Here is a 17,426-nt window from a genome sequence, read left to right as displayed (position 1 = left end):
TTTCTCCCAATTATTTTCCAGCTCTACAACATCCCCATTTGGTTGCGGCCGATATTGTCGTACAAGGGGGAGGCGGCTGTCATCTTCACGAAGGAAGATGTCGAGAAACTTGCAGCACCTTTTCGCCTAGCTCTGATTGGAAAATTTTCCTATGGCAGACCGGTGCTGGAGGACATCAGGAAGTTTTTCGCTACACTTAACCTGCGGAACCATGTTTTGGTAGGATTGTTGGACTACCAGCATGTTCTCATCAAGTGCATGGCTGAGGAAGACTTCAATCAGATATGGACGCGTGGTATCTGGCATCTGGGGAGGTATTCGATGTGGGTTTTCCGTTCGACCAGAGATTTTCTTGTCCACAGAGAATCATCACTGGCGCTAGTGTGCGTGTCCTTGCCAATGTTGCCAATTCACTTTCATGATAAACATTCATTGTTCTCCATCTTAGCTCCAGTGGGAAGGCCTCTCTTTGTCGACACGGCTACGGCAGCAGGGACTCGTCCGAATGTGGCCAGAGCGTGTGTTGAAATTGATCTCTTGAAACTACCCTGCTCCCGGGTGTGGGTGGCAGTTGAAGGGGAGCCTGGGTTTTGGCAAAAAATTGCTATAGATGATCTGCCAAAATATTGCTCTACATGCTTGCGCCTGGGACAGTCTGTTGAGGAGTGCACGAGGGATACGGAGGAGCAGGGAGCTCCTAGCACTCGAGGCCAGTCTAGGCCTGCGGTGAGAATGACACAGCATCAAGTTACAGCAACTGACAGAACTCATGTGGTTGATACCAGTGGGGATGACTGTGTGGTGATGGAGCGCAGGCCACTCGCGCAAGATGCTGTCAAGGATGATACTCAGCCACTACAAGGAGAAGCGTCGCATGGAGCAGAAGTCCCTGTATGCGATGGGGAGCATCTCATGGAGGAGGAGTGGGGGTGCATGCGGCCTAGGAATGTTAATCTTAAGAGAGGAGAGGAAGAGAGAAAAATTTCATCTTGATTTCCTTGCTTGATTTGTGGAAAATCCAAACACTAACCCAAATCCATACCGATTAATCTTAAGTTAAGCTTGGAGAGAAGACCTTGGTGGAGGTTTTGGAGGAATAAAACTCTTGTTTGCTTGGGGTATGAGGTAAGTTTCTAGAAACATCTCTTTTATTTGACTCTTGAGATTCATTCAAGATAAGTTATGATTGAAGCTAAAAGAAGCATGGTTATGAAAGATTTTATGGTTTTGGCTAGGGTAGCATGTAATTTCCAGCCTTGATATGCATTTTCCAGCCATGAGATGAACTTGATAGTTTTGATATGAGTTGGTTTAACTTTGATGTGAACTTTTAAGCATTGGTATATGGTTTTCCAGCTTTGGTTGAAATTTCCAGCTTTTGTAGAGAAATTTCCAGCATTGATAGTGGAATCTGCCCTGTTTCTGACCTGTATGATTTTTCCATGTTAGAGGACAAATAAGGTCTAGGTCAAAACATGAAAGTTTTAGGGAATAGAGTTATATAGCTTCCTGTAAAATTTCAGCTCAATCGGAGTACTGTATAGAATGAAATGACAAAATTACCCCTGACTGCCAAATGCACTGTTTCGCGGGCAATTTTTTGTTTTCTCTGAGATTGCACATTTTGACCTTGAAAATGAATGAATTGGGTGTTGATGTCTTCATAGGAAATGTATTTATCTATCTTGGCTTCGAAATGGCATAAAGTGTACCCTAATCCGATAAGCGTAGCTTCAGTTGTAACCGAAACGCCAAGAGACATCAAACCTGCTGTTTCAATATTTGTCTTTAAAATTAGTTTCCGGTTGCATTGCTAGAATTTCCTTGTATTGGGATGACATAGAGACTATTGAAGGGCTATTGTGTTAAGATTGTTCATGTGTGAATTTGGGCTGAGTTGAAAAAAATAATGAAGCCATAAATGACTGAAAAATAGCTAAATACAAAGGGCATGCTGCCCAAATTTTCAATCGAAGGTTAGGCGGGTGTACTCGCGACTTGAGCGAAGGTTTGAGGACGAATTGAACTTGAATTGTCTAGGGGTATTTGAGTCTTCTTTCGTAGAGGTATATAAGCTGAAATTTGGCCAAAACTCGTGCCCTTGGAAAAATGAAAGTAGTGACCACTCAAAATATGCTTTTCTCATTTTTTAGACTCAAATGTGAGTTCCAAAGTTTTAGTTGCTTCTTTAGCAACACTAAACGAGCGAGCATAAATTTTCTAGAGTTTGATACGTAACATGAACCCTATTTAAATGAGTTTCATTTACCTGATCTTTTGAAGCGAAACTCTTAAGTTTCGAACCCTAGTTGATTTCAAACTTTTAAATGATATTGTATCGCAGATTTGGACTCCAACCAAGGAGTTATACCTGAACGTGATTTTGACAAGCACTAAATCTTTGGTGAGTGCTTCCAAGTACAAGATTCAACATGATACTTGAGATAAATACTTGATATTGGATTGGTTTGGTCAGACAAGGGTGTACTTTATCATACTTGCCCTAATGTGAATGTGACATATACTTGTTTATTGTTGCAATTGACTTGATATACTTGTGCTTAACTTGTAAGTGCTGAGCGGCAGCATGTACCACACTCAATTCGAGTGGGAGGTGCCTCTTATTCCCGTCTCCGTACTTTTATCTTGATTCAGTCGATTGGAGATGTTATCTCATCGATTTCTTGGGGACCCAAACCCCACTGGCTAGTTAATCGATTCGGGCCGGCAGGGCTTGGACGAATAGATAACGAACCATGGGTATATAGTGTGACGCCCCCACTTCTCCCAAGGGCGAACCCAAGGGTATCCGCGGGACGCCTGCCCAACTCTCGCCAGGACTCGAGACAATTCCAATTCAAACTTAAAGTCTAATTCCAATAATGAAAGTCGGAATAAAGGTACAAAGTCATTTCCATACAGAAATATTCAGTCTTACATCACAAATTCGAGATACAATCACTTTCCCCAAAAATATACAACATCCAAAAGTGTCTAGTCGATTAAGTCAAGACACTAATACAAAAGTGCCACAGGTCGGCATTTCTTAACTTCTTCCATTCCGGTTCTTGTTAAGGAAAACAAACTAATGGGATGAGCCAATACTCAGTGAGGCCAAGAAAGTCATGCAAGCACGTAGTTCAAGTATGAATAACATTTATACCATAAATAAAGCGATAAAGTCAAGTAATTCATGTTAACAAATTTAAGCACACTTGGGTAGGATACAGGAGCTCTCAGGAGCTAATTTCCACATGCTTTGTCAATGCTCGATCCACGACCTCCACGAGTTGACACTCTGTCAATCGGGTAGGTTTTGAAATCCGTAGAAGCTCCACTTACAACCTCCAGCCAACATTCCACCCTCTCGGATCCGTAACCAAACAAGCACGAAAAGGGCGATACTCGCCGAGTATGCCGAACAAGATCTCAAAAGATGAAGTTTTGTTTTGTTATTCTCTTAGTTCATCAAGCTTCTCGATCAAGCCCATGCCGGCTCGAGTCGTAAGATTAGCCAAAGAGAATTGGGCGTCCCCATAAGTCGAGGAGGTTCACTCCACCCGACAACACGACACGCACGACATGCACTACAACACGACATGTACACGAAAACGAGTATATTTTAGTCGACGAGATTCACTCAAATCGAATTTGAAACCAAGTTTAATGCAAATAAAGTTCGAATAAAGTAGATCGAGTGCGATAAAGTACACACTCGTCTCATCAAGTGATATTCAAGTATATAAGCAGGATAAATCAAGTAAACACATCAAGTCATGCACTTGACACTCACCGATTCAAAATAAGTGAGCAAGCAAAACTTTAGGTGTCCGCACCGAGATTGCCTTCGAAATCTCCTTGAGCGCCTGGGCAATTAACAAATATTTCTTACTCACAATCACGTATTATCAAGAAAGAAAGCACACTTGATTTGACTAGTTAATACCTCAAATATGAACCTTAACCACTCAAAATACAGGTTCAAAAGTGAGGATTTAATTAACACAAGAAAACTAATTTTCTTCACAAACTCGAGTTCTAAACGATTAATCATTATCAAAGGGTTGAGAAAAGTTTCCAAAAACTCGTTTCTCATCAGGTTCCAGAATTTCAGTTTTAAGGGGCTATCTTTGAAAAATTGTATCTCACTCTCTGTGATTCCAAAAATGGAAAACTTGGTACCGTTGGAAACTTCTTGTAAAGTACTAAAAGTTCCTAGAATACACTTTCCATGATTCCAAACGGAAGGTATTCAAAAATTGGCTCAAAGTTGCTGTTTTGGGGCACTTAAGACAGGTTTAGGTTGGTTTTTGGTAAACTTTGAAAATTCGGCAAAATTCACTTGATTTGAACTAACCTCTAAAATTTGGAAATCTATTAGAGTTACAACCCCGATTTGAAACAAAACAAGCGTAACAAGAATCGGAGTGTTGAGCACCAAGATATGGTAGCTCAAAATTACTAAAATTTCCTTGTTAAACAAGGGTATTCCAAACTCAATCATGAACTTTGGAAGTTTAGTTGGGCAGTGAAAGGGACTCGGAATGACACAAAATTTGGTATGATTATAATACCATATAATGGTTACTCCTATACCAAATTTCATGGATAAATAAGCATGCGAAGTTAGTTAACGAAATTACTCAATTTTCTAAATTTTTAAGGCAAAGCTGCCTTGTGTATGAAAATTTCCTTTTCTAAACTTTTGACCAAGGGAAAATGCCAAAACATGTCTCATTTATGATAATTAGGTCTATTAAGGGTTGAAGATACATTTGGTAGGTGATTTACACCAAGAATTTCAAATAACAAGCCCCAAACCAAGATTAGTTAAGGATCAGTCCAAAATGAAGAATTCCATCACTGAGTCAGTTTCAAACTTTGGCCTCAACTCACTCAATTCAAATTGGAATTGAGCATGATTGGTGGCGTTGGAAAACACATTCATAAACCTACAATGTCTCAGAAGAAATCATTACAATAATATGTCCACAACTAGCTCACATTTGAGCATCAAGTTGCAGTTCATGTTCTGCCTTCCAGTGAACCAACGAAACAGAGCAGCCAAGTTCAAACGGTTTGTGTGGTTCACTCAGGTGGAATCAGAATATGAATTTTATACCATTGGAAAGATACAAATGTCTCGTTTCCAGTGCCACAAATGGCACTCGATTTCGACATCGGAACAAAATGTTATGGCCGAAATAAAAACACTGCCTGGGTAATCCGGGAACAGTTTCCGGTTTTACTAAACTTTTGAAATCACTACATTTGCTCAACCAAATCACGTTATTTTTCAATGAAAATTTCTACACAATCCATATAACATGTATACATCATAAAAAAGTCATTAGAACCTCAAAATCTTGCACCAAAGTGCACAAAATTCACAGGGGTAAAATCGAAAGAATTTCCCTCTTCACCTCCTTTGAGTTTCTACCAACAATACAACATTATTCCACTAATTTAACCACTAAACCAACATTTAAAACATCATGGCTCATCAAATCAGTCCATCCAACCAAAGTGGGAGTTCATAGAGCCCACACAACAATTTTTTCACAGAAATAAAGTTACCCACATGGATTTGCAAGCTCATAAGTTCACTACTACTTCCATAAATCAAGTTTTTCAAGGTGGATCATCACTTACTCTTGTTGGTGAATTCAAGCAGAATTTTTGGTACAAAGATGCTCAAGAAAACCGTGGAAAGTAGCTCTCTTTCTTAGCTTGATGTAGTCTCCAAGTGATTAACTAAGTGTAGGTGAAATTTGAGGTGAAGTGGAGAAAGTTTGATGAAGATTTGATGAAGAAATTTGAAGAGCTCTTGAGTTGTTTTTCAAGCTTGATGGCCGGCTATCTTAGTGAGGAGAGAGAGAGTGTTTGATCAAAAATGAAGCTTCCTTGAGAAGCTTTAATGTGTGGCCCAAAATGAAGCAAAAGTCAACTCTCTCCTCGCTCGCGCACACGCGCGTTTTGTGCTCGATTCTTCTTGCGTTTGGTTCACTAGTACACTAAACCTCTAATGCACTTATATTCATATTAATATTATTTACCCTTAATTGTCCCAAAATAAGGGTCTAAAGTCCCTCAATTAGGTCGCGCGTGTGAAAACGCGTATTTCCAATTTAAGCGCGATATAGTGAAACCTCCAAGAATTTCTTATAATGATAGTACTACTAACTATCACTTGATTATTTAAACATAAAAATACCCATTTTCAAGACTAATGTACAAGTCTCCAATTTTTCAAGCTCATTATACTCTCAGATCGGTTATTGTCTCCAACGTGTTTCCAAAAATTAAATTTTGAAATGAGTCACTTTAAAAATATAATTAAGCTATAGATCCATGTAATTAGGTCTAAAAAGATTAGAAAATAATATTCGGAGTAAACGGGCATTTAAATTTTTAAATAAGCTCGTAACAGAACTTTAAAATAAATAAATTTTGCGAGTCTTCACATGAGTCGAGTTTTAATTCCTCAAATCTCCAATTAACTTTTCTTAATCTACTATTGATCATTCTTACTTTTTCAAAATTAATACACTCTCAATTCAAATATAGTCTCGAAAAACGTGTGCTCGTTGTTCCAAACTAAACGAGTTTTAGAAAGTAAATTTTCTAACAAAAAGCTTTAAAAACTTAAGAGAGGCGTTTTTCCATATAAATGGATTTTAAATAGTCGAATTAAATAATTCAGAGAAAATGAGTGAATAACTATTTAAATAAACCAGTAATATTTGACAAAAATATGAAAATTTTCGGGTCCTTACATCCTCCCCTCCTTAAAAAGAATTTCGTCCTCGAAATTCACACTTGGGATAATAGTCATATCCCTTAATAGTCATGCTTGTCAGATCAACCAATAATTTACACTCTGCAACCCATATCTCACAATTTCTATTCACCCAATTAGCAGTCAAACCTTGATTTTATCTCATGAATCTAGGGTTTTGAAAAAGGGTGTGTCGTACTATGGTCATTTAGAATTTTAACTAAACAAAAGAAAGCAAGAATCGTACCTTCAATCACCTTAGCGGGATCGGAAACCTGATGATAATCTAATGCATAAATCCTAGCTGGCGCTTTTGATCGACTTCCTCCACCATTAGATTGTTTAGATACCGACTTGTCTGGACGTTGAGCACTACCTCCTTTCTTTGGTATACTCGGACAGTTCGCGATCTGATGTTTAATGCTACAACAATACAAACACTTTCCTGATTTCTTCCAGCACTCATTCTCTGTATGGTTAGGTTTACGACAATAACCACAAATAACTTGAGGAGCCACAGCCTGACCACTTAGAGGTGTCTCCCTTTGTTGACCTCGTCTATTGTGGCCTCCTCTTGATTGAGTCCTTTTTGATGTACTAGATGTCTCTACTCCTCCCGTTCCTTTTTCCTTTTTAGAAGGTGCGGCACCCTTATCTACTTGTCCAAGAGGATGACTAGGAGTGCCCCTCTTTTTGGCATGAAAATGCTTAACTTGTACTCTTGCACTTTCGACTCTCTGTGCCTTCTCTAGGGCTTCGGGGAAAGTAGAGATTTGGGCTGCTGCTAACCCCTCTTGAATCTCCACGTTAAGTCCCTGTACAAATCGCCTTATCCTTCTCCTCTCAGTGGCTACCAATTCTAGGGCGTACTTAGAAAATTTAGTAAATTTTCCTTCATACTCAGCCACGCTAGATGCCCCCCGCTTTACTTTTATGAATTCATTCTCCCGTTTTTCTTGAATCAAGGGCGGAAAAAACTTCTCATTAAACTCTCTTAAAAGATTTTCCCAAGTCCAAGGGGTTTGTGCTCTTTCCCATTTTCCCCTTATCATATCCCACCAAGCGCGTGCTGCACCCTCAAACTGAAAGACAGCAAAAGTCACTCGCCTCTCCTCCGCATAATTTAGAACGGCGAAAATATTGGTCATTCTTTCTAACCAATTCTCCGCTAATTCGGGGTCAGGTCCTCCAATAAACTTAGGCAGATTAAATTTCAGAAACCTCTCCAAGGCTCTATCTTCCCCTCTATCCTGGGCTCCGGGTTGGTTAAGTGGCCCTGGACCCTGTCTCTCAGCTAATCGTTCAAGAATATCAGTCATCCTATTAATGGCAGTAGCCATTTGGTTAACCTCTATATTCTCTTGTCCTCGAGTCGGTCCAGTTGCCGATCCTTGTTCATCCCCTTGAGGTTGGGCTTGCCTAGACCCTCGCCCACTCCTTCGTTCATCCATAATTCTAGTGGTGCCTAATGCAAGAAATAAAAGTAATTACGCGAGGAATTTCTTAAAACAAGAGCCGATCTTGAAAACATCAGAGATAACAATAATTAACATGTATTTACACTTTAAAGTTTATACAGTTAGCAAGTCAGGGGCTATTACAAAAATATAGCATACAGGTGTTACAAAAATACTTTTAGTCATGCACGACCAAAGCAAAGTCGAGTGCCTCAAAAGTAGGCCACACAGTCAAACAAAATACAACGGCATTGGCACTGGTATCACCCTAACTAAGTCAATCATTTATAACACTGGTAGGTCTAATCTTCTCGTTCATTTCCGACTCATATCAAGCACTAGGATCCTATTAAGTTACATAGGACCATCCATCAATCTTTCTCTACCTCTCTCTTTCAATTATTGTGCCACCTTAGCCAAACAACTATTTGTTTTTCTGTAACTATTCACGTGAAATATTGATTCGTTCTTTTTCCTGCAAATGGAGATCTCAAGTCCTTAACATTGCCCTCAACTCTTAAGTACTCGGGTACAAGAATCCGAAATAAGATAATTTACATCTCGAGCTGGCCAGTCCCAAGAGTAAATCACCACATTTGAGATTCCTACCCAGCATACATATCTAATCTTCCTCAAGTATCAAGATAAAGGATTTATACCTATCACATTCACGATTCACAGCTTACGCTCTAAAAGAGTACTTAAGCCTTTACTCATTCATATAATAAGAACCATAACTTGATATGTATTTGTGATATGTATTTGTGTATTTGATTATCTGCCTCCTTGATATGGCGTGTTATGTGCGTATATGTTTACTTGTGTATTTGGTATGCTGGAATTGATGCTTAGTTAATTTACTGTGTTTATTTACTAAAATACCTTTTGGGGGAAAGAAAAGAAAAGAGAAAGCGAAAAACATATCTATGGACGGGAGACGTAGTCGTGGACGTGGTCGAGGCTGGGGAACTGAGCGGACCCCGGAATCAAGAGGAGAAAGGGAAACGTTAGCCGAGCAAGGGCAGGGATCAAGAGCTGCGACTGGAGACCAAATGGCAACGGCAATGCAATAAATGACAGATATCTTGGCAAGACTGGTGGATCAACAAGGCCAAATACCCGTAAACCAAAATCGGAACCCTGAGATGGGCGAGGATAAGGCACTTGAAAGGTTCCAAAAATTTGTTCCGCCAAAATTCCTTAGAGGGCCCGATTCGGACGTGGCTGAACAATGGATAGAAACCATGGTTAATATCTTCACAGCCCTAAACTACACTGAACAGAGGCAAGTGAACTTTGCAGTATTTCAATTTGAGCGACCGGCCCGATCATGGTGAAACGTAATTAGAGCAAAGTGGGAAAGAGAACAGACCATCTGGACATGGGCGAACTTCATAAGAGAATTTAACGAGAAGTACCTCCCACCTTTAGTCCAAGAAAGGAGGGAGGAGGAGTTTATTGGGTTACGCCAGGGAACGTTAAGTGTGGCCGAATATGAAACAAAATTTATAAGATTATCCAAGTTTGCTTCTGAACTGGTAGCCACTGAACGGCGAAGAGTACGACGGTTTATACAGGGACTGAATTTGGACATCCAAGAGGCGTTAGCCGCGGCGCAAGTGAATACTTTTACGGAGGCCCTTGAGAAGGCTTAACGAATTGAGAATGCAAAGGCACAAGTAAAAGCCTCCCAAACTCAGAAAATAGGTGCAGTTGGTAGTGTGATTGAAGAACCTCCTAGTGAATCAATAGCACCTTCTAAAATGCAGAAAGTGAACTTTTTGTCCTATCCGCCATGGACAGTAGGGGCGGGAAATGAAAGGTCTGCCAAAAGAAGCCAAACCGGATATGGGGAGACTTCTCCAGAAAGCCGAAAGTGGGCTTCCTACTTGACTTGTGGTTATTGCGGAAAGGCCAATCATACCGAGAACGATTGTTGGCGGAAGGGGCGGAAGTGCTTGATTTGTGAGAGTGGTGAGCACCAAGTTAGCAACTGTCCGAGGAAACAGTCACGCGGAGGTAGTATTCCGCAACTGGAGGGAGATAAAACAAAACAAGCAAATGAAAGAGGGAACCGAACTAGTGGGCCAGCAAAAGCTTATGCGTTAGGCACCCAAACAGTTCCGGACTCGTCTGAGGCAAATAAAGGTAAAAATTTCGAGGGCAAAATTTCTTAAGGGGGTGAGAGTGTGAGAACCCGTCAAAGTTCTTATTTTCTAGGCTTTATTTTATTTATTTGCACGCTTCTTATGCCTTTTCTTTATTTGGAAAATTTTCAAGATAATTTTTATGACCAAATAGGGTTTTTAAATTATTTGTCTAGTATAATTTAGTTCATGAGATTTTTTCGAGCGTATACCGGGCGTGGGACCTGCTAGTGCAGTAAGTTCGGTAAAATTGGGCCAATTAGGTTAAGTTTTGTGTACTGGGATTAATTTGCTAGATGTTAAGAGATAATTAGAGGTTGCTTAGTGGTTTTAGATGTTGTTTTGTGGAAGATTAGCACTTGAATGCATGAATTCCAGATTAGGGTTTCACTAACCCCTGTTCTGCCCGTTTCTGTTCGACCAGGTTAGAGGCCGAATTGGCCTTAGCACAACACATGAAAGTTGTAGAGAATGATGTTTTCAACCTAATCCAAGCTCGGTAGCCTGAGATAAGATGGAAATACCCAGACTGGTCTAGGTAGTAGTTCAGCGAACAGGGTTGTCATTTCACCCAATCTGACCGTGACTTTTCACCATGATCCTTACCGAATTAGATTTTTGGACAAAACATGAAAGTTGTAGCCAATAGTATAAACTAGTTGACTGCAAAATTTCAGCTCGATCCGACCACTGTAGCATGTGAAATGACTGAAATACCCTTGACTGTCCATGAAACCTGTTTCGCGCCCAGAATTCTGTTTTCGTGTAGTTTTCCATTTTTGATCATGAAAATGCATGATTTGGCCTTGGAGGTCTTTATACGAAATGTAGGGTTGTGTTTTAGCTTCGAAACACCACAAGATACACTTCAATCAGACTTTGGTAGCCTGAGTTGTTGCTGTTTAACAATTGTGCGGTTAGCCAACCTGTTTGTGAGATTCTGGTTTTTAATATTTCAATTTTGACCTAGTTTCACTACAAACTGGACTGAGTGGCCTTCTTCAACATTGTAGCCCTATCTCTTAGCTTCGAAATGGTGTATCTTGTACCTCCATCCGATAATCGTAGTGTCAATGGTGCTAAAACCGCAAAATGATGTCAAAAACTGTTTTTATGGTTAGAGCTTAACTTTCATTTCCGGACTTTTCCCTAGCTTGAATTGTACTTGTACTACTTGGAGCTTACTGAACGGCTATTGAATGAACTTATTTTGTGTATGACTTTGGGACTGGATGAGAAAAATAATGAAGCCATAAACGACTGGAAATAGGAAAATACAAAGGGCGTGCTGCCCAAATTTTCGCTCGAGGGCTAAGTTTCTATTTCAACTTGTCTATTTTTCGTTTGGCAAATACTATGCCCGTTTTCCATCTTAAAACATGATACCTTTTCCATTTGAACCTTAAAATGTTTATTTACTACTTCATACCAAAATGTCGAGGTATGACCTAAGGTTTTCTCAGTCAAGACGTGTAGGCCATAATACCTACTTGAATGTATATCGATTTTGAACCACATACACGATTCCGAAAAATAATATTTCTGAGCCTATCTAGTTGGATTCCGACTTGACTTTAATTCAAGTGTTTTCCATTGGAACTGTTATAACCCTTTGAGTTTGGTTTATGACACCATAGTTATTTCCGTCCACAGATCCACATGGTTGTTTTTCACTTTAAAGTCACTTTTATCCGTTTTACTCGTAACTAGTCGAGTTACTTGATTCCACTTACTTGTTTTGCTAGATGAATTGTAATATTCTTTCTCGTTGAATCATAGGTTTTCTCGGTGATCGAGGGTAAAATCAAATAGGACATTTTGGACGTTATTTAGCATAATTCGGTGAGTGTTCCTTATTTGTTATGTTTCTTGATTATATGGCTTGTATATATGACTGATAACATGTTAAACGCTTTCAATGATTAGCCAAAATGAGTTTTCTAGGCGAGTGTGTACTTTATCACACTCAGCCTAAATGATTGTGAACTTTTCAATGATTGAACGATTGAAATGCTACTTGTGCATGAATGTATGCCTTTTGGCTGAACTGGCCACTATCCCTTGTTACCGATCGACTCGAGCCAGAAGCGGACTCGGTCGGGCGATATGGTGACCTGGGTGAACGTTTGGTATACTCGAGTATTACCATGTAGGTTGGTGGAGGTTGGAGGAGCCTGGCCAATGTCCAGGAGAGGGTGAATGAAATGAACGAAGGAACGAGGGTTTTATGTATAAACGAAAAATGTATTTTCAAATGAGTGAAGGAAAGGGGAATGACAGGAGAACGAACGAACGAACGAATGAACAAACGAACGTATCCTTTTCATGTATGGTTTATTGTACATGTTGTAAATGTTTCTTGACTTATTGTTTGATTTATGGCTTGATTCTATGTTCGGAACCTCACTGAGCTTTTAGCTCATCCCTTTAGTTTTGTTTTCCTTAACAGGGGAAGGCGAGCAAGGGCGAGAGCTCTATATCGACTAGCTGGGTCTAGTTTTGGTTTTGTTTTGGTTCTCGCCCTAGTGCTTGGCACGGGCTGGTTGTATGGTGACTTGAGAACTTTTGTATTCTCGACGGTTGTACTTCTTTCTGAGATAGCAATGTATATAAGCTTTGTTTTAAGTTTTGGATCCTCGTTTTGCTCTTTCTTCTGGTTCTATTTCTGATTTGTGTGAGTGAACGACTGAGTCCCGGCGAGAGCTGGGCAGGCGGCCCGCCGAACCCTTTGGTTCGCCTTAGGGGGAGGTGGGGCTGTCACAGTTGGTATCAGAGCCTGCTTCGCGTGGTCTCTGCGCGGAGTGAGCCTGGACTAAGTGGTGAATGAGTATAAAGGACTAAGTGCTCATTTGAGCATAAGCTATGAATTGTGAATGTTATAGGTCTTAAATCTCTCTCATGGTATCTGAGGACCATAGATAGGTATGTCGGGTTGGAATTTCGATTGTAGATAGTTTACTCTTGGGACTGGCCAGCTCGAGATGTGAATTGTCTTATTTCGGATTCTCGTGCCCGAGTACTCTAGCGTTGAGGCGATGCTCAGTATTTGAGATTCGCATTTTGGGAAATGAACAGGCTTGGTCTGGCTAGAATGATTTCAAGAGGTCAATGGACATCTTGTTGGATAGAAAGTGATGTGAGAGACCGGACGGGGTTAACAGGGTGTGGGACAACGTATCCCTTTTCTTTTGATGCACCCATATATGGCTACTACATGACGTTAGCATGTGAATTAGTGTATATGATTATCTGTCAAACTTGATATGTATTTGTGATATGTATTTGTGTATTTGATTATCTGCCTCCTTGATATGGCGTGTTATGTGCGTATATGTTTACTTGTGTATTTGGTATGCTGGAATTGATGCTTAGTTAATTTACTGTGTTTATTCACTAAAATACCTTTTGGGGAAAAGAAAAGAAAAGAGAAAGCGAAAAACATATCTATGGACGGGAGACGTAGTCGTGGACGTGGTCGAGGCTGGGGAACTGAGCGGACCCCGGAATCAAGAGGAGAAAGGGAAACGTCAGCCGAGCAAGGGCAGGGATCAAGAGCTGCGACTGGAGACCAAATGGCAACGGCAATGCAACAAATGACAGATATCTTGGCAAGACTGGTGGATCAACAAGGCCAAATACCCGTAAACCAAAATCGGAACCCTGAGATGGGCGAGGATAAGGCTCTTGAAAGGTTCCAAAAATTTGCTCCGCCAAAATTCCTTAGAGGGCCCGATTCGGACGTGGCTGAACAATGGATAGAAACCATGGTTAATATCTTCACAGCCCTAAACTACACTGAGCAGAGGCAAGTGAACTTTGCAGTATTTCAATTTGAGCGACCGGCCCGATCATGGTGAAACGTAATTAGAGCAAAGTGGGAAAGAGACCGGCCCGATTTTGTGAAGTTTGTGAGTTTGGGCCCGATCTCATGACCTAGATGGACTATTCGAGCCGGTTAGGGCTTGGTCGAAGTTAGTCCAACCTGGTTTGAGGTCACCAAGTTTGTGAATCCGGTTCACCGATTATGTGGACCAAGTTTGTGACCCGAGCTTGTGAACCAAGCTCAATTTTGTTCGCTCGATCAAGTTTGTGAGGTGCCTGGCCAGAGAGGGTGATAAGGTGTACGGTGGGTGTACAAGTGAAGTTCTACGGACCATTATTTGAGGTCGACGGAGTGTCGGCAGGAGGTCACTCATGGCAAACGATCTGGCTTTGGAGCCACATGTATCCTTATTATGTGATGTTAATTTTCTGCTTTTGCTTTACTCTTACTATGTAACTGTTTTTACGTGAAATTTACGCTTTTGCCCCTGTTTACTTACTAAGCATATAGCTTACCCCTTTCCTTTTGTTTTCCTTAGCAGGGGCCGACGCGGGGACTTTTGGCACATACACTAGTATAGTTAGCTTTGCTTGTAATAGTTGAACAATTAGGATGTTTGTTTTTGTTGTGGTGGTTTGTATAAGGACCCTCCTTAGGGTATACATTTTGGTTTTGGTTATAATGATAAGGATGTAATAGTGTGAGCAGACACTTTTGGAGAATGTAATTATAACTCTTTTGGGATTGTATATAGTATGTATAGTACTCTTTTGGATTTTCTGGCTTTTATTGTTTTAAGTTTTGAGTCCTGGCACGAGCTAGGCAGGCGGCCCGCCGATACCCTTGGGTTCGCCCTTGGGAGAAGTGGGGTCGTCACACGATGACTAAGCTGTAGGACGTCTGTGAGAACCCGTAAATTCCTCTTAATAATTTTCCTAGGGTTTATCCCCTTTAATGGCATGTTTTCTGCATTTTCTGGCTTAGGAAATTTTTCTGGTGAATTTTATGAGTAAATATAATTTTTAGATGATTTTTCTTGTATTGACTAGGTTTTGAGAAATTAAGAGTGAATACCGGACGTGGGACCCACTAGTGCGAAAAGTTCGGCAATTTTCGGCCAACTAGGTTAAGTTTTGGATACTGGATTTAATTTACCAGGTGTTAAGGGATAAGTAGAGGATGTTATTTGGATTGGTGTGCGAGGGAACAAAGAGATAGAGATTCATTAATTATGTGACAAGTGTCACCATTTGGTTGGATTGACTTGTATGACCACTATTCATGTCTTTACCAAATTAATATCAAAATTGACCAAAAATTTCCTTATTTTCTTCTCTCCTTGGCCGATTCTCTTCAAGCAACAAAAGGGAAAGAAAACTCTCCAAACTCTTGCTTCAATCTTGCTCAAATTCAACCAATCAACCGTTTAATCTTGTTTTTGTTCCATAGAAACCCTTAAGGGAGTGATAGTGAGTTGTTTTGTGAAGTAATTTGGAAGATTTAAGTGCAAGGTTGCTCCATTCCTTTGGGTATCAAGGTGAGTAGTGAAGAAACTCCTTTTCTCTTTCCAATAATGCTTAATGAGCAACCTAAGTGAGTTAAAGTGATGATCTTTGGTGTTATTTCATGATTTTGGTTGAGATTGATGACACTTTCTATTTAATTAGGATTTTTCTGTTTTCATATGATTATTATTATGTGGTTATGTATGATGTTTGGAAATGATATTTGAGGAAGCTAGGAGGTGGAAAAAGTGATTAATTGCAAGAAATTTCTGTTTTGGAAGAAAATTGAAAAAACTAGGGTTCCTTGTTCTTCATTCTGTCCGAAATTTTAGGTCCTAGTTAGAGGCCGAATTGGCCTTGGATTAAAACATAAAAGTTGTAGGGAATGACATTTTAGAGGTGCCTACAAAATTTCAGGTCAATCGGAGTAGTGTAGAGTGAGATAAGTCGAAATTACTATTGCTGTTCTGGTTTTACCCGAAGTTGGGAATTGCGACTGTAATTGGTTGTTTTGGTCTGGAATGCTTCCGAATTGGTTGTTGAGGCCTTCTTATGAAATTTATCCCTGTTTCTTAACTTTCATCTGGTTTTGGAATTTCTGGATTTGGACTTGGAGAGCCTGATTTATGATGTTTCCGCTAGAATGCGTTTTGGTGAATCTGTTTTACGTTTTTGATATAGTATCTTGCATTTTTGACCTGTTTGAACTCAAAACTGGGTTGAGTGACCTTCTGTAATGTTGTATCCCTGTCTTTTAGCTTCGAGATGGTGGGTCTTACACCTTCATCCGATAATTCTAGGGCATTTGGTGCCATTACCGCAAAAAGAAGTCAAAAACTATTTTTTTTTCAGGGCCAAAGCTAATTGCATTTCTGAATTTCTGGTTTTCTCTAATGATTATATATGCTTATGTGTGACAGCCCCACCTCCCCCTAAGGCGAACCAGAGGGTTCGGCGGGCCGCCTGCCCAACTCTCGCCGGGACTCAGTCGTTCACTACAATCCTCAAATGAATTACAATACAAATCTCAAAGATACAGCACATGGTCCACAAATATACATCCAAGTCTCCAAAAATTACATGTCACAAATGCAGCGGAAACAATTCCCAACTATACATAAAATGATTCCAAATCAAAACTGTACAAAACATAGGCCATCCAATCACGTGCACAAGTACTATAAGTCCTTCCTTCGCCATGAGCCCTGTGGAGGGGAATAAAATATTTTTGGGGTGAGCTAGAAGCTCAGCGAGTAACCAGCAAAATCATTAAGCAAATATATTTCACAATGTTGCATTTCGATGATTTCGATGATGTCATGATTCAGAGATCAAATGTCCGTTTAGTGCTCTCGTGAGCCAGTGAAATCATTGCACTAGAACACCCAACGCTCAAATAGATCATAACACACGAACAGAGAGAGGAAGCCCCTTTTTGAGCTCCAGATAACCATGAACATGAACCACAAACAGAATGGAGACGTTGGTGTCCAGCACAAGACTTTCCCAGAACTCATTGAAGCCAAAATCATATCATGAATTCACATGCAAGCACGCATGAGATGCAATCGAATAAATAATGCAAGAAACATTTCACAAATAACTTTGGAAATAGTTTAGGGTCACTCACCTCCACGGCTCCGAAACCATCCATCATGTATCATTGCCTTACTCAAACCCAAGTCTTAGATCACAAACTCAATGCAAACAAGTCCC

Source organism: Coffea arabica, chromosome 4e (genome assembly GCF_036785885.1).
Source record: "Coffea arabica cultivar ET-39 chromosome 4e, Coffea Arabica ET-39 HiFi, whole genome shotgun sequence".
NCBI lineage: Eukaryota > Viridiplantae > Streptophyta > Magnoliopsida > Gentianales > Rubiaceae > Coffea > Coffea arabica.
Note: the sequence above shows the minus strand (reverse complement) of the source record.